The sequence below is a fragment of the Lissotriton helveticus genome, chromosome 3_1 (assembly GCF_964261635.1).
Source record: "Lissotriton helveticus chromosome 3_1, aLisHel1.1, whole genome shotgun sequence".
In the NCBI taxonomy this organism is placed as follows: domain Eukaryota; kingdom Metazoa; phylum Chordata; class Amphibia; order Caudata; family Salamandridae; genus Lissotriton; species Lissotriton helveticus.
The window spans coordinates 1665454627-1665476513 of NC_136061.1; positions in this window are offsets into that span (position 1 = coordinate 1665454627).

The following is a 21887-nucleotide window of genomic DNA, read 5'->3' on the forward strand; positions in this document are numbered from 1 at the left end:
GTAATCAAGCGTGGGGGCCTGGGTTCTGGGGACACACACCATGTGCACCCTCCTGTTAACAGAGCATGACTACAGTTAGCTAGCCTGGCTATTGAGGGCTGACAGTATTGGCCGGTACAAGATTATAGTGGTAGAACATGCCCTTTTAACTTTTGTCTGCAGGGGAGTCAACTACTAGCCTCCTTTGAATTTTTAAACTGCACTGTCTGTTTCATGCAAATGGATCCCTCACTCCAGTTATGTGGGACATGAACGATGCATGTGTATATGGTACTTCTGTGTATAGAGGTTGTGCATGGAGCGTGTCTCTTACATGTGGCTGTAGCTACTTGGGAATTCATTTTGATGTTCTGAACCCAAGTAGTATCTGTGATGGGGGTTGGAGAGAGCCTCGGACAGCAGTGTGAATTGCTGGGCTCCTCCAAGACATTCCAGAGATCTTTTATGGTGGGTCACACTCTAGTGGGTGAAGAAGAGGATACAGAGGGTCCCTGTGAATCTCTGAGAAATTCCCCAGCTCTTTACTGTCCCATTGTTCACTGGAATGCTTAAAGCCAACTGGTTTACAGGTAGTTAAGTGGGACCGCCGCGCCATCTTTGAACACTTCCTTTTAGTCTATGAAGATAGGGGACTCCCAACCCTGTCTCACCTTACTGGTGACACTTGAAGCCAAAGATTATGGTGCGCAACAGTCGGGGACGAATAAATAACAAGCATTGGAAATGCAATAGGGCTCGCATTAGAAAAGTTTGAGCTATTGGTCTTATAAATGAATTTTTTTTTATTTATGTGTTATTTTTTAAAATATCTAAATTAATAACTTTGTCAATTACAATGCCAATAGTTATAACTTTCGCAAATGTGACACCTATAGCATTTGTAATCCAACATGTTTTGTATTTACGTGACTTAGATGTATTGATATTACAAATAACAATGGCTTTTAATTTTTTTAAATAATTAATACTTAAATAATTTATTTAATTTGTAATGGCAATAGCTTAAACTTTTGTAAATAACTTTTGTGAAGATTATGTTCAGTGTTTTTTATTGTGACGAAAATCCAAGAACAGAAGTGAAATATTAACATATTTTTGTGATTTGTAATAAAGCGTGAAAGCTTGAAAACAGCTTGAAACATTGAAAGAACATATTTGAACCAGTGATGCTGGGGTGGCGCTGAGTGGTCCTGTGGTGGTGCTGAGTGATGCTGTGGTTGCGCTGAGTGATGCTGTGGTTGCGCTGAGTGGTGTGTGCATCGGTGGAGCTTAGTGGGTGCATTGGTGGAGCTGTGTGGTGGGTGCATTGGTGGAGCTTAGTTGGAGCATCGGTGGAGCTGTGTGGTGGGTGCATCGTTGGAGCTGTGTGGTAGGTGCCTAGGCAGAGCTGTGTGGTGGGTGCATCGGCGGAGCTGTGTGGTGGGTGCATCGGTGGAGCTGTGTGGTGGGTGCTTCGGTGGAGCTGTGTGGTGGGTGCTTCGGTGGAGCTGTGTGGTGGGTGCATCTGTGGAGCTGTGTGGAGGGTGCATCTGTGGAGCTGTGTGGTGGGTGCATCTGTGGAGCTGTGTGGTGGGTGCATCTGTGGAGCTGTGTGGTGGGTGCCTCGGTGGAGCTGTGTGGTGGGTGAATCGGTGGAGCTGTGTGGTGGGTGAATCGGTGGAGCTGTGTGGTGGGTGCCTTGGTGGAGCTGTATGGTGGGTGCCTCGGTGGAGCTTGTGGTGGGTGGATCGGTGGAGCTGTGTGGTGGGTGCATTGGTGGAGCTGTGTCGGTGGAGCTGCGTGGTGGGTGCATCGGTGGAGCTGGGTGGTGTGTGCATCGGTGGAGCTGTGTCGGTGGAGATGTGTGGTGGCTGCATCGGTGGAGCTGTGTGGTGGGTGCATCGGTGGAGCTGTGTGGTGGGTGCATCTGTGGAGCTGTGTGGTGGGTGCCTCGGTGGAGCTGTGTGGTGGGTGCCTCGGTGGAGCTGTGTGGTGGGTGCCTTGGTGGAGCTGTATGGTGGGTGCCTCTGTGGAGCTGTGTGGTGGGTGCATCGGTGGAGCTGTGTCGGTGGAGCTGTGTGGTGGGTGCATGGGTGGAGCTGGGTGGTGGGTGCATTGGTGGAGCTGTGTGGTGGGTGCATCGGTGGAGCTGTGTGGTGGGTGCCTCGGTGGAGCTGTGTGGTGGGTGCCTTGGTGGAGCTGTATGGTGGGTGCCTTGGTGGAGCTGTGTGGTGGGTGCCTAGGCAGAGCTGTGTGGTGGGTGCATCGGCGGAGCTGTGTGGTGGGTACATCGGCGGAGCTATGTGGTGGGTGCTTCGGTGGAGCTGTGTGGTGGGTGCATCTGTGGAGCTGTGTGGTGGGTGCATCTGTGGAGCTGTGTGGTGGGTGCATCTGTGGAGCTGTGTGGTGGGTGCATCTGTGGAGCTGTGTGGTGGGTGCATCTGTGGAGCTGTGTGGTGGGTGCCTCGGTGGACCTGTGTGGTGGGTGAATCGGTGGAGCTGTGTGGTGGGTGAATCGGTGGAGCTGTGTGGTGGGTGCCTTGGTGGAGCTGTATGGTGGGTGCCTCGGTGGAGCTTGTGGTGGGTGCATCGGTGGAGCTGTGTGGTGGGTGCATTGGTGGAGCTGTGTCGGTGGAGCTGCGTGGTGGGTGCATCGGTGGAGCTGGGTGGTGTGTGCATCGGTGGAGCTGTGTCGGTGGAGATGTGTGGTGGCTGCATCGGTGGAGCTGTGTGGTGGGTGCATCGGTGGAGCTGTGTGGTGGGTGCATCTGTGGAGCTGTGTGCTGGGTGCCTCGGTGGAGCTGTGTGGTGGGTGCCTCGGTGGAGCTGTGTGGTGGGGGCCTTGGTGGAGCTGTATGGTGGGTGCCTCTGTGGAGCTGTGTGGTGGGTGTATCGGTGGAGCTGTGTGGTGGGTGCCTTGGTGGAGCTGTATGGTGGGTGCCTTGGTGGAGCTGTGTGGTGGGTGCCTAGGCAGAGCTGTGTGGTGGGTGCATCGGCGGAGCTGTGTGGTGGGTGCATCGGCGGAGCTGTGTGGTGGGTGCTTCGGTGGAGCTGTGTGGTGGGTGCATCTGTGGAGCTGTGTAGTGGGTGCATCTGTGGAGCTGTGTGGTGGGTGCATCTGTGGAGCTGTGTGGTGGGTGCATCTGTGGAGCAGTGTGGTGGGTGCATCTGTGGAGCTGTGTGGTGGGTGCCTCGGTGGAGCTGTGTGGTGGGTGAATCGGTGGAGCTGTGTGGTGGGTGAATCGGTGGAGCTGTGTGGTGGGTGCCTTGGTGGAGCTGTATGGTGGGTGCCTCGGTGGAGCTTGTGGTGGGTGCATCTGTGGAGCTGTGTGGTGGGTGCATTGGTGGAGCTGTGTGGTGGGTGCCTCGGTGGAGCTGTGTGGTGGGTGCCTCGGTGGAGCTGTGTGGTGGGTGCCTTGGTGGAGCTGTATGGTGGGTGCCTTGGTGGAGCTGTGTGGTGGGTGCCTAGGCAGAGCTGTGTGGTGGGTGCATCGGCGGAGCTGTGTGGTGGGTGCATCGGCGGAGCTGTGTGGTGGGTGCTTCGGTGGAGCTGTGTGGTGGGTGCATCTGTGGAGCTGTGTGGTGGGTGCATCTGTGGAGCTGTGTGGTGGGTGCATCTGTGGAGCTGTGTGGTGGGTGCATCTGTGGAGCTGTGTGGTGGGTGCATCTGTGGAGCTGTGTGGTGGGTGCCTCGGTGGACCTGTGTGGTGGGTGAATCGGTGGAGCTGTGTGGTGGGTGAATCGGTGGAGCTGTGTGGTGGGTGCCTTGGTGGAGCTGTATGGTGGGTGCCTCGGTGGAGCTTGTGGTGGGTGCATCGGTGGCGCTGTGTGGTGGGTGCATTGGTGGAGCTGTGTCGGTGGAGCTGCGTGGTGGGTGCATCGGTGGAGCTGGGTGGTGTGTGCATCGGTGGAGCTGTGTCGGTGGAGATGTGTGGTGGCTGCATCGGTGGAGCTGTGTGGTGGGTGCATCGGTGGAGCTGTGTGGTGGGTGCATCTGTGGAGCTGTGTGCTGGGTGCCTCGGTGGAGCTGTGTGGTGGGTGCCTCGGTGGAGCTGTGTGGTGGGTGCCTTGGTGGAGCTGTATGGTGGGTGCCTCTGTGGAGCTGTGTGGTGGGTGCATCGGTGGAGCTGTGTGGTGGGTGCCTTGGTGGAGCTGTATGGTGGGTGCATTGGTGGAGCTGTGTGGTGGGTGCCTAGGCAGAGCTGTGTGGTGGGTGCATCGGCGGAGCTGTGTGGTGGGTGCATCGGCGGAGCTGTGTGGTGGGTGCTTCGGTGGAGCTGTGTGGTGGGTGCATCTGTGGAGCTGTGTAGTGGGTGCATCTGTGGAGCTGTGTGGTGGGTGCATCTGTGGAGCTGTGTGGTGGGTGCATCTGTGGAGCAGTGTGGTGGGTGCATCTGTGGAGCTGTGTGGTGGGTGCCTCGGTGGAGCTGTGTGGTGGGTGAATCGGTGGAGCTGTGTGGTGGGTGAATCAGTGGAGCTGTGTGGTGGGTGCCTTGGTGGAGCTGTATGGTGGGTGCCTCGGTGGAGCTTGTGGTGGGTGCATCTGTGGAGCTGTGTGGTGGGTGCATTGGTGGAGCTGTGTCGGTGGAGCTGCGTGGTGGGTGCATCGGTGGAGCTGGGTGGTGTGTGCATCGGTGGAGCTGTGTCGGTGGAGATGTGTGGTGGCTGCATCGGTGGAGCTGTGTGGTGGGTGCATCGGTGGAGCTGTGTGGTGGGTGCATCTGTGGAGCTGTGTGGTGGGTGCCTCGGTGGAGCTGTGTGGTGGGTGCCTCTGTGGAGCTGTGTGGTGGGTGCCTTGATGGAGCTGTATGGTGGGTGCCTCTGTGGAGCTGTGTGGTGGGTGCATCGGTGGAGCTGTGTCGGTGGAGCTGTGTGGTGGGTGCATGGGTGGAGCTGGGTGGTGGGTGCATCGGTGGAGCTGTGTGGTGGGTGCATCGGTGGAGCTGTGTGGTGGGTGCATCTGTGGAGCTGTGTGGTGGGTGCCTCGGTGGAGCTGTGTGGTGGGTGCCTCGGTGGAGCTGTGTGGTGGGTGCCTTGGTGGAGCTGTATGGTGGGTGCCTTGGTGGAGCTGTGTGGTGGGTGCATCGGTGGAGCTGGGTGGTGGGTGCATCGGTGGAGCTGTGTGGGTGGAGCTGTGTGGTGGGTGCATCGGTGGAGCTGTGTGGTGGGTGCATCGGTGGAGCTGTGTGGTGGGTGCATCGGTGGAGCTGTGTGGTGGGTGCATCGGTGGAGCTGTATGGTGGGTGCCTCGGTGGAGCTGTGTTGTGGGTGCATCGGTGGAGCTGTGTGGTGTGTGCATCGGTGGAGCTGTGTCGGTGGAACTGTGTGGTGGCTGCATCGGTGGAGCTGTGCGGTGGGTGCATCGGTGGAGCTGTGTAGTGGTGCATCGGTGGAGCTGTGTGGTGGGTGCATCGGTGGAGCTGTGTCGGTGGAGCTGTGTGGTGGCTGCATCGGTGGAGCTGTGTGGTGGGTGCATCGGTGGAGCTGTGTGGTGGCTGTATCGGTGGAGCTGTGTGGTGGGTACATCGGTGGAGCTGTGTGGTGTGTGCATCGGTGGAGCTGTATGGTGGGTGCATCGGTGGAGCTGTGTGGTGGGTGCATCGGTGGAGCTGTGTGGTGGGTGCATCGGTGGAGCTGTATGGTGGGTGCCTCGGTGGAGCTGTGTGGTGGATGCATCGGTGGAGCTGTGTCGGTGGAGCTGTGTGGTGGTTGCATCAGTAGAGCTGGGTGGTGGGTGCATCGGTGGAGCTGTGTGGTGGGTGCATTGGTGGAGCTGTGTCGGTGGAGCTGTGTGGTGGTTGCACCAGTGGAGCTGGGTGGTGGGTGCATCGGTGGAGCTGTGTGGGGGGTGCATCGGTGGAGCTGTGTCGGTGGAGCTGTGTGGTGGCTGCATCGGTGGAGCTGTGTGGTGGGTGCATCGGTGGAGCTGTGTGTTGGGTGCCTCGGTGGAGCTGTGTGGTGGGTGCCTCGGTGGAGCTGTGTGGTGGGTGCCTCAGTGGAGCTGTGTGGTGGGTGCATCGGTGGAGCTGTGTGGTGGGTGCCTCGGTGGAGCTGTGTGGTGGGTGAATCGGTGGAGCTGTGTGGTGGGTGAATCGGTGGAGCTGTGTGGTGGGTGCCTTGGTGGAGCTGTATGGTGGGTGCCTCGGTGGAGCTGTGTGGTGGGTGCATCGGTGGAGCTGTGTGGTGGGTGCATTGGTGGAGCTGTGTCGGTGGAGCTGCGTGGTGGGTGCATCGGTGGAGCTGGGTGGTGTGTGCATCGGTGGAGCTGTGTCGGTGGAGATGTGTGGTGGCTGCATCGGTGGAGCTGTGTGGTGGGTGCATCGGTGGAGCTGTGTGGTGGGTGCATCTGTGGAGCTGTGTGGTGGGTGCCTCGGTGGAGCTGTGTGGTGGGTGCCTTGGTGGAGCTGTGTGGTGGGTGCCTTGGTGGAGCTGTATGGTGGGTGCCTCTGTGGAGCTGTGTGGTGGGTGCATCGGTGGAGCTGTGTCGGTGGAGCTGTGTGGTGGGTGCATCGGTGGAGCTGGGTGGTGGGTGCATCGGTGGAGCTGTGTGGTGGGTGCATCGGTGGAGCTGTGTGGTGGGTGCATCTGTGGAGCTGTGTGGTGGGTGCCTCGGTGGAGCTGTGTGGTGGGTGCCTCGGTGGAGCTGTGTGGTGGGTGCCTTGGTGGAGCTGTATGGTGGGTGCCTCGGTGGAGCTGTGTGGTGGGTGCATCGGTGGAGTTGGGTGGTGGGTGCATCGGTGGAGCTGTGTGGGTGGAGCTGTGTGGTGGGTGCATCGGTGGAGCTGTGTGGTGGGTGCATCGGTGGAGCTGTGTGGTGGGTGCATCGGTGGAGCTGTGTGGTGGGTGCATCGGTGGAGCTGTATGGTGGGTGCCTCGGTGGAGCTGTGTGGTGGGTGCATAGGTGGAGCTGTGTGGTGTGTGCATCGGTGGAGCTGTGTCGGTGGAACTGTGTGGTGGCTGCATCGGTGGAGCTGTGCGGTGGGTGCATCGGTGGAGCTGTGTGGTGGTGCATCGGTGGAGCTGTGTGGTGGGTGCATCGGTGGAGCTGTGTCGGTGGAGCTGTGTGATGGCTGCATCGGTGGAGCTGTGTGGTGGGTGCATCGGTGGAGCTGTGTGGTGGCTGTATCGGTGGAGCTGTGTGGTGGGTACATCGGTGGAGCTGTGTGGTGTGTGCATCGGTGGAGCTGTATGGTGGGTGCATCGGTGGAGCTGTGTGGTGGGTGCATCGGTGGAGCTGTGTGGTGGGTGCATCGGTGGAGCTGTATGGTGGGTGCCTCGGTGGAGCTGTGTGGTGGGTGCATCGGTGGAGCTGTGTCGGTGGAGCTGTGTGGTGGTTGCATCAGTAGAGCTGGGTGGTGGGTGCATCGGTGGAGCTGTGTATTGGGTGCATCGGTGGAGCTGTGTCGGTGGAGCTGTGTGGTGGTTGCACCAGTGGAGCTGGGTGGTGGGTGCATCGGTGGAGCTGTGTGGTGGGTGCATCGGTGGAGCTGTGTCGGTGGAGCTGTGTGGTGGCTGCATCGGTGGATCTGTGTGGTGGGTGCATCGGTGGAGCTGTGTGTTGGGTGCCTCGGTGGAGCTGTGTGGTGGGTGCATCGGTGGAGCTGTGTATTGGGTGCCTCAGTGGAGCTGTGTGGTGGGTGCATCGTGGAGCTGTGTGGTGGGTGCATCGGTGGAGCTGTGTAGGTGGAGCTGTGTGGTGGCTGCATCGGTGGAGCTGTGTGGTGGCTGCATCGATGGAGCTGTGTGGTGGCTGCATCGGTGGAGCTGTGTGGTGGCTGCATCGGTGGAGCTGTTTGGTGGCTGCATCGGTGGAGCTGTGTGGTGGGTGCATCGGTGGAGCTGTGTGGTGGGTGCATCTGTGGAGCTGTGTGGTGGGTGCCTCGGTGGAGCTGTATGGTGGGTGCCTCGGTGGAACTGTATGGTGGGTGCCTCGGTGGAGCTGTGTGGTGTGTGCATCGGTGGAGCTGTGTGGTGTGTGCATCGGTGTAGCTGTGTCGGTGGAATGACAGATAGAGGGGAGAGACGGCCGGTAGGGAGTGTTATAGGAGAGTTGAAAGGCTGAGGTGAAAGGAAGAGTCCGGTATGAAGCAAAGACTCTAGTGAAGGAAAGGGCAGGATGACAAGGAGAGTCCGTGAAATGCCGGTGGAGAGTGCCACAATGAGAGACCTAAAGATTGTGATGAAATAGGGGACTGGGTGAGACATGGAGAGCCTCAGGTGAGAGGAGGTACAGAATGACGAGGGGAGAGATAGTACGTGAAGTACCGGAGGGGAGGGTGGGGGGGCTATTAGAAGAGCGTGAAAGCAGAGACTCTGGTGAAAGGAGGAGTCCAGTAAGCAGTCGCAAGCCTTTGGTGAAAGGAGGGACAGTGTGACCAGGAGAGCTGAGAGAGAGCAGTGAAGTATCGGTGGGAGAGCCGTAATGAGAAGGAATGGATGAGATGGAGGAGAGTGAAAAGGCTGGGATGAAAGAGGGGCCGGGTGAAAAAAACTGAGGCCATGTGGGGAAAAGAGGGACAGTAGACACGGAGAGGCAGCCCATGGGGAATGCCATTAGGAGAGACTGAAAGGCTGAGGTGAAAGGAGGAGTCCGGCGAGAAGCAGAGACTAGTGAAGGAACGGGCAGGATGACCAGGAGAGCGGAGAGACTGAAAGACTGAGATGAAAGGAGGAGTCTGGCAAGAAGCAGAGACTCTATGCAAATATGTAGTGAAAGCGACTCCGATCTTAAACAATTAAAGGCGCTCTAAAAGTCAAAGCGTTGCAGTTTAGAATTAAAACAAGAAGTGAGTAAACGTGGGCTTGCTTTGTGAAGTAAATAATTACAAGGGAGGAAGGGTGACGAGAGGCATGGGGAGCAGCAGGCCGTGCAGTGAATAATTAGGGGAGGAGAAATGCCGGGCTCAGGCAGAGCGCACGCTGAGAAGCTTGTGGGAGGCGAGGCTGGGCTGCCTTTGATGTGGTAACGCGAGGCAGGCAGGCGGCTGGTGGCATTGTGCACGCGCTTTTTAGGGTTTGCGCTTGCGCAATGACCTAAAAAGCACATGCACTGCATGGAATCGCCAGTGGTTAAACTCTGTTTAAGCCACTATAGAGCTTCGCCAGCTATGCGCATGCGCATCAGCAGGCGAGCCCTAAAAAGCAAGTACTGACCAGGGTCTCCAAGATGACTCAGTTCATGTGGGGGCAGGCACTGTAAGGATAGTTCCCCCTTGTATCCCAACCTGCAGTAGGGCTAAAATTCCATTTGTGCATTTAGCTATTAATACCATTGCTTATGGAACAGTAGAGCCCCACAGTTGCGCAGCAACCTGCATATGAGATGCCAGTGTTATATGTAAAGCGCCATTATATTTTTATGTACAAAATGATGTTGTGTGCAAAAGTAACACACTTTTCCTTTTTATAAAAAAAGGCACTTGCTGGGTATTGATTGATTGATTAATATTAGACAGTCAATCGAGTCCCTCCTCCCACCCCATCTTCCTGTGTGAGCCTTGGACCTGCACAACTTCTCTGCTCTGAGAATCAACCACCACGGGCTGCGCTTGGTGCCCATGATTTGGGGCTAAATAGTAAGGCTAAGCCCCAGAATTTCAGTGGAAAAAGGTTCTGATTGTTGCAAACTGAGCCCAATACCGTCTGTCCTGGGACTCCTGATAAAGCTTCCACAGTCCTAATCGCATAAAGCTAATAAAAAGACAGTTCTGAGACTCTGGTGCCAGAAAGCCCTCTCTTCCTCGGTTCCAGCTCTTTGGTATCAATGAGCCTGTCATTTGCCTGATTTATATGGTTGAGATTAGTTCATCAAAAATGTTACTAATGTTATAAGTTTTTGGGTCTTGCATCGAGGCAACTTTAGCTGTCTCACCAGCTTCATTTAATACAGAAATCATAAATCATGCATACACATATACAGACGTAGAGGGGTTTTGGGCCAGTCCTCTGCAACAATTGGTCTGTTAACCTGGCTTCCATATTTCTGCTTTCACCCATCACAGTACACAGTGTGGTACTTTGGGTCAGCCGATGTCAGCCATTGGCTCTCTTTCACTGGGATTGACGGTATTTTCCTTGATTGTGTGCAGACATCTGTCTAGAAATGAAGTATTGGTGTGCCAGGACTTTACTTTGTTAATGTTTTTTCATTTCTATTCCTTATCCTTTTTCATCCCCCTCGTTATTCAAAATGTATTTTCTTATTACAGTGATTCAAATCCAATAGTACAAAACTAAAAACAATACTATTTTTTTTTATATTTTAACTTGTATTGCAAGCATCCTGCTGCCTGTAAATGTGGCAGCATCTTTTCTTTTGTGTTCCTTTTATGGCATATACTGACAAGATATGTGGGTTTTTTTAAACATGAACAATCACAGTTTGCCAAAGCCAGGCCTACAGTTTATGCCACTGCTTGTTTTTACTGCATCGACATTTGTTTTGAAGTTTTATATAGCACGAACTAGGCCCAAGGGTATTACCACTGCATCAGTTTACCTTCCACAAAGTCAAATTCATTTTTTACGCATATATATATATTTAATATGTAGGCAAAGGGAGATTAAGTGATTTACCCAGAAACACCATATGGTGAGCCGCAGAGGGCCTGGGGCCTGGCTCCCCTGTGCCAAAGTCGGCAGCTCTGGCTGTTAGGCCACTTCTCATACGGCTGCAACAAGAATTTCCCTTCACATCCTGCTCGCGAGGAGGCACCTGCCTACAACCACGCAGTCATTCGGTGACAAATGTTGACAAAGGGGTTTAATTTCAGGCGCAGGTGGCTTGCCTGTTGCGGGGTGCTCAGATATTCTGTGTGATTTGTGTGTATGTGGCCAATCACTTCAGTTGTCACTGAACACCGCACGATGGCGGCCCTGAAAAGTGGCCAGCGATATACAATAGCCGGAGCAGTCAAATCTCCTCACAGGCCCCCACAGCCCCCCTACGCACGCAGTAGCGTCCCATGGAGTGAGTGCAAATGACGTCAGAGCAGCCGATAATCCGCCAAAAAGAGCGCCAAGTGTGAGGTGTTTTTTAGAGCAGTTTCCACACGTCGGTGGGTGACAGGTCTGAGGCCAACTCTTTCCACATATGGCGCAGAGCAGCTGTCAGATGCCTGCGAGTTCCCGCCAATGGGGGCGGGGGGAGATGATCCGGTGACCTGGAGGTGAAAGGCTGAGTAACCCTGAGCCGAAGCAGCGGGCCTTCCAGCCCCCACCGTGAAGTGATGTAATTAATGGACTACAGCAGCGCGGGTACATCCAGGCACGGCTTTGTCGGGGTGCAACGTGGAGGGTGGATAGAGTGTCGCGCTGCAGACCAACTTGCTTGAAATTAGTATTTTTTTTATATTAACAGGTTTATATAGCGCGAACTCGCCCAGAAGATACTGGAGCGCTTTATATGAACACCAGTTACGTCACACAAGGACACATTCATGTTTTGGTAGGCACGGGGAGACTGAGTGATTAACTAGAATCACGGGATGTTGAGCCAATGCCGGAGCTCGAAACTGGTCACCGACTCCAAAAGCGGCAGCTCTGGCCGTAAGTCCACACCCTCTCCAATAAAACTATGAATACACGATTTTTTAATTTAGTGGAATGTGTAGTAGTTACATAGGAACTTAAGGTTCATATGTCGGATGCTGAATTATGTATGCATCCAGGTTTGATTCCCAGTTGGTCAGAAAAGCCCTTTATCGGTCAGAGGTTCATAACACGAGACATGCGTTCTAAGAGTAATAAAACGGTGACATCTTTTACCTATTCAAGTCAAATATATTTGCTTCTATCATCGTTACTTCTTCAGATGATGGTACTTGTGACGTTGAGTTTTTAATGGTAAAATAAAAACTACCGGGATCACAATTAGCAGAAGACAGAAAAAATGCCTCTTGGTCAACAGCTCACGCACAACTTGGGACAGCCTGAGAGGTCTGAACCAACATGGTATTATAAATATCGATTTTGATGTCGTTTTTATGACAGTACATCTAGTGGCACAATCAGGGGTCGTGGCCTTCGATCCGAACATCAACTGACAATCTGACAACAGATGTCAGAGGGGAGCGTAAACCCGCTCAAACAAATGCCTCATTCCTGGGCACCGAGTGTGAATGACCAGTTGAAAAAAACAAGAATTTCTACAGGCGAACTAAAATACAAACAACTTAAAGCAAAGCAAAAACAAAAAAAGTTAGAACACACAACTAGCTCCAGGTTGCAAATTAGCCCTGTGCATTTTTTTCTCCTTTGCAGTTCTTATGACGCCCCGAATGCCAGGTGCCACCAAAAGGGTCCAGCAGAAGCTATCTGAACCTCGTCCAGTGGAATTTCAACAGGAACAACTAAATAAAGCTTCTACTTAAATACGTGGATGGCGACTGATGTATAAATAAAGCCTGCACATAACAATAATAAACTAATTGCAGCTGCACTGCGGATGTTCTCTTCCTACGCAAACTCCCGCCATGTAGGAAACAGTGAGGCACAGCCTGGCATGGGGGTGGTGGGTACCCTCTGAGAGCGCACGAGGCCTGCCCTCCTGCCATCTGACGCATTCCCCCGCACACCAATTGGTTTGACAATTAGGGGAGAGCTAATCTGCAGACAGAATCTGTTCGTGCCACTTCCAGGGAGCTTTAGGCCTGCAGATGTCATTGTCCTGCGCCCTTCCTGTCAGGGCATTCTGTTGGAAATGCTATTTCTGAAGGCTCTCGGGGAAGAATGGCCGTGTTTTGTCGTGCTTTGGCGCGGGCACCTAAATGGCAGAACGGGCCCAGGGCAGCGGGCATTTTAACACCGTGCCACCAACACGGGAAGGAAAGGCCTAGGTGCATAACCGAGTCTGGTGACGCTCCGTGGATACATTATTGTTCTATATTGAGCCTCTTGTAAGATGCACCGTACAAAAGCCTGGTTGGCGCATTGGGGATCTAATGTAAATACATGTACATGGCATAATTGTGGTGTGACGCAGCAAAACAAACGGTGCTTTTGCGAAACTGATATTAGGGTAATAAAAAGGCAATTAGTCCTTTCAAACATTTCATCAATTAAACATGATTTTAGAGCTTTTAAAACGCATATCCGATTACTGTACATTGCAGCGTCTATTCGTGCAGTGTTTTTCTTACACGTTTCTACTTTCTGGTTTTTATATATGGGAATTTTGGTGATTTTACGATTTTTTTTGTATTATCCGGATCCATTTTCTTTCATGTCTGCCTTATTTCCACTGCCTTACCCCGATGCTCTGTTTATTTGTCCATTTCTACGTATTCTGCTGTCTGGCTCTAATTCGCACTTGTGTGCTCCGAGCAGTGGCCCTCGAGCGGAGGTCAGAGGTCGGGGCCGCAGCAGGCTCCCTCTGAAGTGGTCCTCAGCTGGCCCGCGCATCAATACTGCACACAAAGCGTGCGGCCTGCCGGCTCTGGCACAGGGAGTCACAGGTCAGGTCACATTGGCAAAGATGCGCGTGCAGCAAATCCACTGCCTGCCATAACAAGCATTGGCAAAGCCAATAGGTTGACGTTGGCTGCCAACTTTTGCCTTGTCAATGTTTGTGAACGGGGTTTGTACGACTGTTCAAGGGGAATTCTTTTTGTGTGTAAGTGCATTAACAAAATACCTACACTCACAATAAAGTTGGACAGTGGGAGGTGAAAACTATGATTGATTCAAAAGTAGACCAATGAATGAAGCTGGCTGTCTGAAAACCCCTTTAATTTAACGCATAATAGATATAAAAGTTTAGTCAAATGAAAAGATCTTGGCTAACACCAGACCTACCATTTGAGGTTAGAACTGATTCCAAGCAGGAGCACTTGAAGAAACATTTATCGATAACGTGTGTTCAATACTAGAGGCTTCCGTAATTTTAGATGCAAATTTATTGCACCATTCTGAGATTTCCCCTGAGGGATACAACGTACAATGGGAAGTGCTATATCAGCACTATTTCAGCAGGTCTTTCCACCATAGTGGGCCATTTTCAGCTGTTATATTCTGGTTATGTGTGACCATATGGAATGTGTTCACAGTGATGTTTCCATTCTGGAGCATTACAATTTATTTCTGGTGCTTTAATAAAACTGCTATGGTAATACTGGGAGGTGTGGTAGCAACACTACACCCCTTCTGGGAATGACTGGAATAATATAAACCATTATATAAAATGTAGACATTTGAAAAATAATATTTATAGAAGGCATAAAGTGTGGAACCAGCCAAACTGACTCGAAAAGGTAGGGTCACAACATAGCCAATCACATGCTTTGTCACACAGTCTTTGTATTTGTTCTTATGCCATAATGGTTGATGCTTGTGTAGAATGGTATTGTGAGAGCACACTTTATCACATATGGGAAAGGCAGGGTCGACATTTAGGACTACCTGGATAAGAGAGGTTTTATGGCCTGGACAAAGTGAGCAATTGCCCAGGGTCCCCTACTTTCCAAGCTCCCCCTGTCCCCCGGGAAAGGAGTTTTCTCCATCTACTTCGGTCAGCTATCTTGATCAATTGGTGTGTTTAATAGTGATCCACATGTTGTTCTGCTCTCCACAACATACATCGTAGGGCGGTGAATCAGGTCACTTCGTCCATTGACTGTGCTGTATTGTATAGCTTGACCCGTAGGTATCAGAGCGCTTTACATACACACAGTAAACAGCAGAAAGGACATTACATTACATAGTAGGCCGGAAGTAAGAAAGCAAACCAAAGAAGAAAAATACAGCATGGGAGATAAATATGCAGTGTAGCGGAGGGGAGCAATACAAAGAAAAAGGTGCAAATGACATAGTCCGGTCATCCACTATCCTTGAATGTCCAGAGAGAGAGGCGACAACTTGGCTGACATAAAAAGAAGTGCATTTTTTGTCTGATCCAGTGTGCCTGTTTGGTCAACCTTTTATTTGTTCATTGGCAATTTTTTGGTTGCAGAAATTCATTTATGGCACTTTTATGGGTGTAGCTTGGTCAGTAAGTTTTGAGGGTGTGAGCTCCAGATTTCCCCAAAATCACACTGGATTATCTTGATAAAACACATTATATGAGAAACAGGACATGAGGCGGGCTTAGGGAGCAGTCGGAAGGAAGAGGAGGGCGGAATACTCAAAACTCAATCATTTGTAAAATAACCATTTTTAAGACCTTTAAAACAGAGACTAGAGTGTATATTTTTGTCTACATGTGCATGTAAAAATCCCAAGTGAAATCTGACAGACACCTCACCATACTCGACACAAAGCACCTGTACCTAACTATTTACTGTAGAATACATTTATTTGAGGTGTAACACCCCAAACACCATCCCTGGAAGCTAGACATCTGGGCACTTTAGACCCTTGCCATGGACAGACAATTTGCAAACACTTTTACGAATCCCGTTTTAGTGCATCTGTCTCCTCTTTCTCTAAAGTAGAGGTTCCACAAAGGCCCAATCCCTGCTCCTGGAACTCCCTACCTTAAGTCGAGAACGGTACATGAGCCAGTCATTCTCTGGTAGTGACACAAGAATCAGGAACTCCTCACCTCCCTCTATTCACCTAACAACCTGCAGTGCCACCACCAAAAAGGACCTCGAACTCCTCCTATTTGACAGATATAAAACCACATCTCTCAGGTTCTTTCCTTTTAACACAAAAGGAAAAGGCACATACAAATGTTACCAGGCTCAGACCCACATGTTGAAGACAGGGGCCAGGCTCCGGTGCCCCTTGCCACGAGGCTCTTTCTTTCTGAAGAGGCCAGGAGTTCAGGATAAGGCTGCAGAACAGAGGACAAGGAGGGTTAATCACCCTCGACCATACATAAGTACTCTATCCAGCCGACTGGCCGTAGTGGGCACCGGGCAATCCCCCGGTGGGCCGCACGGGTGGGGGGCCGGTTTTGGGTCCATGGGGGCCGTTTTTGTTATAGGGCCGTTTTTGCAGCATAGCTGCAAAATCGGCCCTGTAAAAATATCGGCGAAAACCAGCGCTGGCAAAGAGGTCGGCGGCCACCCTAAACGCCCCCCACCCCCTTGGGAAGGGGGGGGCTGGCCGAGCACTTTGCCAGGGCCGTGTTTGGTTCCCAGTCCGGCCCTGCTATCCAGCAGGAGCGACCCGTGCAGGTAAGAGCTGTGGGACGGTGTGGCGGGTTGGGCGGGGATTCAACAGACGACCCAAGGGAAAATTAAATAATGAATTTTCCCTTGTCGTCGTCTGTCGAAACATGGGCCCCTCCTGCCATCTAGGAGACGTACTACCTTTATCGTGTGCCCCCACCATCTTAATCACTGCTTGAACCATGTACGTCCCTGTCCAATGGCTCCTTTTGTCCTGGTCACAGCTACCGTTGCAATATGTCTGAACATAATTATTGTAACTATAACTTGATGTACCCTGTATCATATTACTGTTGTAAAGCCCTCTGATGCCTTTGGGCCATGTCCGCGCTATATAAAATTGCAAAAATTAGTAAAATAAAAAGTTAAAATGGTATTTCAGATTACAGCGACAGCTTTAATCACCTTGGCGTTTTATTTCTCGCGCATTTTGGGATATTGAGAAAAACTGACGTCTGATTTAGCAGATATTCCACTTTGTTTTGTTCTACCCGAAAAAGCGGTAAAGACGACGGTCAGATGACACCGTCAATCACAGTTCTTAGCTGAGGCGGGTCGGCGCATTGTTTTTGGCGGGATAGAGCCCTCTGCCCTCATGGGTGTCTGTCTGTCCGGGCCATCTGGCAGAGCTATCAGGTATTGCTCCCTCGGAAAGGGCTGCAGATCTGTTTACTCTTGGTGGCTTTACACGGCATTTAGCGCGGAGGATGGGGAGGGGAAGGGACCTCTTTACTGGATGCCCCCGGAGCTGCTCCCCGGGGCTCACAAGGGCATTAGCACTTCATAATAACACACACTAACACCCCCACCGAGGAACGCGAGGATTCTAGCACGTGGTTCTCATTACCTCGGATCTAAGTGCGATGCTGTCTTTTCTCTCTGATCTGGGCGTGTTTTTGTTGTGTTTCTTCTAAGCATTTGCTGTTTCTCCACTTTAGCCGGGGAGGGGCACGTCTTTGCGCGCCCACATGTTTATTTGTGTTTTTTTGAGTGTGGCGTGTCAGGGGCTGGGCAGAGTGCCAGATTGGCGGCCATTGATACTGGCTCACTACCCTTCTGAAAACAGGATCTAGCCTAGGGCAGGCAAACGAGGATGCTTGGCGGGAATCTACTGTCTTCATGTGAAGCGCCTCTCCGCCAGTCAGATACGCGGCAGATAATTCAGTTATCAAGCATTTTTACAGCTCTGCTGTATTCACCAATTTGCCATAATTTTGGGGCAGCTGTGCTGGTAATATTGCTCACCGACTGGTAATGACCTAATATGGCTCCAACACCCTTTCCTGCTGGAGGGAGAATAAGGGAATCCCTGAGCACAGCAATTGGCACTGCCATTTGTTACCCAGTCATGATGGGAACCCTCTACATATTGCATTTCTGGCTGCTGGTGTTTGGACAGACCGACCGGACAGACTGGAGGGGGCAGACAGACTGCCTGGGTACCCCTCTTGATAGTCAGTGGAGTTGACAAAGTCCATTCAAGCATACTCTGGCTGTCAGTTGTGTATATAATAAGCGGACGTGTGCCAGTAAGTGTGTGTCTATGGGGGGGGGGAGGTGGGGGGGATTGACGCTCATGGCCGCTAAGATCACATACATGTAATCCCTTTGTCAAGGTTTTATTTTTTGTCAACTAGAGTGCTAGTGGGGGCTCAAGATGAGAGGAAAAGGTGATTTCATTGTAAAGGCGCGTATTTTTAAGTTTATGGCAGAAGAGTCAGCCTGGAATAAAGCCATTTTATTCACCCATATTAACTCGTTGAGTGCTCATGACGGCTCCCGGCCGTCATGAGTCACAGTAGGCGTGTGCTCATGACGGCCGGGAGCGGTTCGAACGTTGCTGCTCCGCCCACGCGGTATTAATTCCCCGCCTGTGCGAGAGAATTAATCAGTGGGCGGGGATCGGACGGCTCCCGGCCGTCATGAGCACACGCCTACTGTGATTTATGATGGATGGGAGCCGTCCTGAGTACGGGAGCGCCACGCCCAACCCCCCACTTGCACCGCGTCAAAATTTGCCTCGCAGCAAAGGTGTTAAGTAAGGAAGGTAAGGGTAGGTGGCAGTTGACAAGCACTTTTACGCAAGGCCGGCTTTAGCGCTAGTGGCGCCCACCATGACCTCCTCCTCAGATTCCCTCAGTGACACCCAGCAACAGTGCCCCTCATCTCTCCAAAGCCCCTCTCTCACATACATTTCATTTGTTTTAAAGCGCTGGTAAAGGCTTGCTTTACTAATCCACTCAGCTATCCACATAAAATACAGATCTGTTCTTTGCAATAACCCTCTGTGATACTTTATGTCGTGTCAAAATTGCCACTAGAAAAACATTGGATCTCTCTCTCTAGCAGGACCATTATTCACTAGAGTTGTCTTGACATTTTCATTGCTGCCCAAAAGCTGGTCACCCAAGCAACTCTGCAGCAGGTGCTATTCGATCCTACTTTATTGCTAAACACAGCACACCCCCCTCCAGGCCAGCGCCCTCCTCCATGTCAGCGCCCAGTGAGGCTGCACCAGTCACCCTGCTTTTACGAGTATCTTGGTTTCTAGATTAATTACGGAAATGGCTCTATAGAAGGCACATTTTCTTATCGGTTGGCCTGGGTTTAGAAATAACTTAACAGCTTCTTTTCATTTGCAAAAAAAATCAGTCTTCATTGGTCCAGAGGAATATATTACATGGACGAAAGGCTAGTTTGAAAGTGACTGTGTTAACAATTTCACTGGCTATCCATTGGGACTCAGAAATTTACCAGAAGAGATTTGGGATACCATTACACTCACCTTCTCCATGAAAAGTTTGAGATCTATAAATGCCTTTTCCAGGAGCGATCAATGAGGTATGTGTAGTGGGCAAGTCCCACAAGTTCTGGTGTAGATATGTAGACACCGTAGACCACATCAGGTACTTGTAGAAGATGTTTATTAAGTAGAAGTCATAGTCAAGACTACAGTATGTCATTGAAAAGCACATCCAATTCCCCCAAGTCAGAGATCACACCTTGGTTGAAGAGACTAGCACAGAGAGAGGCAAATATGACAAGCCAAGGAACACCACTTTACCAGTAGCTTGCCCATTACCTTTCGTCCCGCTCGCTGTGATGACTCACTTAGTGATGCCCCTGTGCCTGCTATCACAACCCTTTCCCAAATATACACATCTCTTCCCCCCTTACTTCCTGTTCCTTTTTTGTGCTCCAAACAAACCATGGGCAGGGGCAGTGTGCGGGCTCAAGCGACTTTATGTGGCTCCGGTACCTGCTGCATGGTGCCAGCTAGGTTGGGAGGCAGCGCAGGCTTGTTTTAAAGCTCGCCCAGTAGGTGTTGGAAGTGGCAGATATGGTGATTCAGGTGGAATGTCCCGAACATTTGAGGGTAGGCGGCGTGCAGAAGAGCCGGCAAGAAAGGTTAGTGAGGAAGGAGCGTGTCTGCCTTTGGGACGGCAGTTTGCGATACTCTTCCCTTCAACTTTCTCATGTGGCTAGACCAGAGCTGGGGATGGTTATTAGAGAGGGGGGGTCACTCAGATGTAGCCCCAGCACGATTTAGGTATAAGACTGCTCTTGCATGAGCTAAACGAGATTGGGCTGATAAGAACTGACAGGACCTATGGAGCAGAGATTTTGGGCCATGTCGACACCCACAAATTGGAGGTTTGCGAGAACACATATGTCAGATCCCTTGTCTCTGACCCGATCAGTACCCTGTTGACCCCATTATTTTTTGATGTGGAGATAAAGAGAAATGGGGATGTGGCTTCACTAAAACCCTTGATGTACTAGTTGCGCCTGTGGACCATGCCCGAGCTAAAGGACTACCATGAGGTATTGAGGGAAGTGTTAAAGACTAGTAGAGCTAAAAGAATCCCATGGCTTCAACATGTTGCATCCTGGTGCAGGTCATTGGGAATGGCTAGTTTCTGGGACAGCCCAAGAGGGGTAGTAAAAAACAATTAGCTGGTGTAAAAGCTACGCGCTGGGCGTATGCGGCAGATCGGTATGCCACTAGCCATGCCCAAAGTTTGAGCCCTTTCTAGATCTGATCTTGCGATCACCAGTGAAAAGTTTGTACATGAGATTCCGCTTGGGCCGTCTACCAGTAAGGTCCTTTAGCAACTGGGTCAACGATCAAGCTCAGTTATGTATCCTGCATGTGGCCTAGCCCCGGAGACAGAGGAGCATATTTTGTTCTTTTGTACCAAATACCATCTTTCCCCAAGGAAGTGGACTCGACTAATATGCCCGAAATTGGCAGTCAGGCATTATTGGGTTGCTTACAGGATCCTAAAGACTGATATATCTAATCCTATTGTTTTTGCTGTAAGATGTTTTCTACTGAATGCTTGGTTTAGGCGACAGAAGTGTTCGACCTAGACTGCCTTAGAGGATTTTTTTTACCTGGTACGCTAGTACGTGCTGGATAACCTGGTTGCCTATTATGTGACAATTTTTATTTTGATTGATTATTGTGAAGAGAAATGTGTTCAAAGCACTTTTTTTTACTATAAGAGAGACTATAAACTCTAATGATTAGTGAGACTGTTTTATGGAGGCTATGTATTTAAAATGTTTTGATTGCTAAGTAGTTAATTTTAAATGTAGAATCTTGTGACCAAAGATAACTGAATTGTACAAGAGTATTTTTATTAATCCTTTATGAGTTCCTAGTAACGTGCTACTTGCCGAAAAATGCGCTGCAACACCTCATCAGGGGTAGCAAGCACTATATAAATGCAACCCTGTTCCCTCTTCTATCCCCCTGCTATCCTTCTCAATCCAAATAACTGACTAATATCCACCACCCAAATTACTTTCATATTTCACTATACTAATGAGAAGCATGCTACTCGCCGAAAAAATCATCCAGCTTTCAAATCACTTTCATATTTCACTATACTAATTCACCACTAATCTTTTATGGGTTCCGGAGAAGCATGCTACTCGCCGAAAAAATCATCCAGCTTTCAAATTACTTTCATATTTCACTATACTAATTCACCACTAATCCTTATGAGTTCCAGAGTCGCATGCTACTTGCCAAAAATAGGGCTTCAACACCCCATCTGGGGTAACAAGTGCTATATAAATGCAAACATTTTCCCCTCTTCTATCCCTCCGCTATCCGTTTGAATCCAAATAACTGACTAACCTATCCACCACTCAAATTACTTTCAGATTTCACTATACTAATTCAACACTAATCCTTCTTGGGTTCCGGAGTAGCGTTCTACTCATCGAAAAAGTGCATCAACGCCTCGTCATGGGTGGTAAGTGCTATATAAATGCAATTACAATACAATACAATCTCTTCTTTGTAAACTATGATGGTTTGGGAAAAAACTAATAAAGTTTTATGATTGATTGAATAATTGACAGCTATACAGTACTAGTTTGGCCTCTGTCTGTGTTGCTGTATTTCTGAGTGTTCTGCCTGGAGAGGATGGCGGAGTAGGTTATGAGCGGTGGGTGTCCCCAACGGCAGCCAAGCACCTGCCCAGGATACTGATATCGGTGTCATTTCAGGCAGTGAGTGCTGTCGGCGCTATTGTAGTTCTTTTCTAATGTATGAGTGATGTATATACATAGAGGGTCAGCTAGCAGATGAGCTTTTGCTTATTCATGCAGGCGCTTGTTTGTGGTTTCTTCATCACCTCCTGTCCAGGGGTCCGCGTCCCATAAAAGGGATTCATGCAGACTCATTTCATATGAGGTTTGTCTGCGTTTCTCAATTTTGGTTTTTCTGTTTGGACTTCATACGATGCTGTGCACATGTGGTGTTTTATTGCCATGATTCCC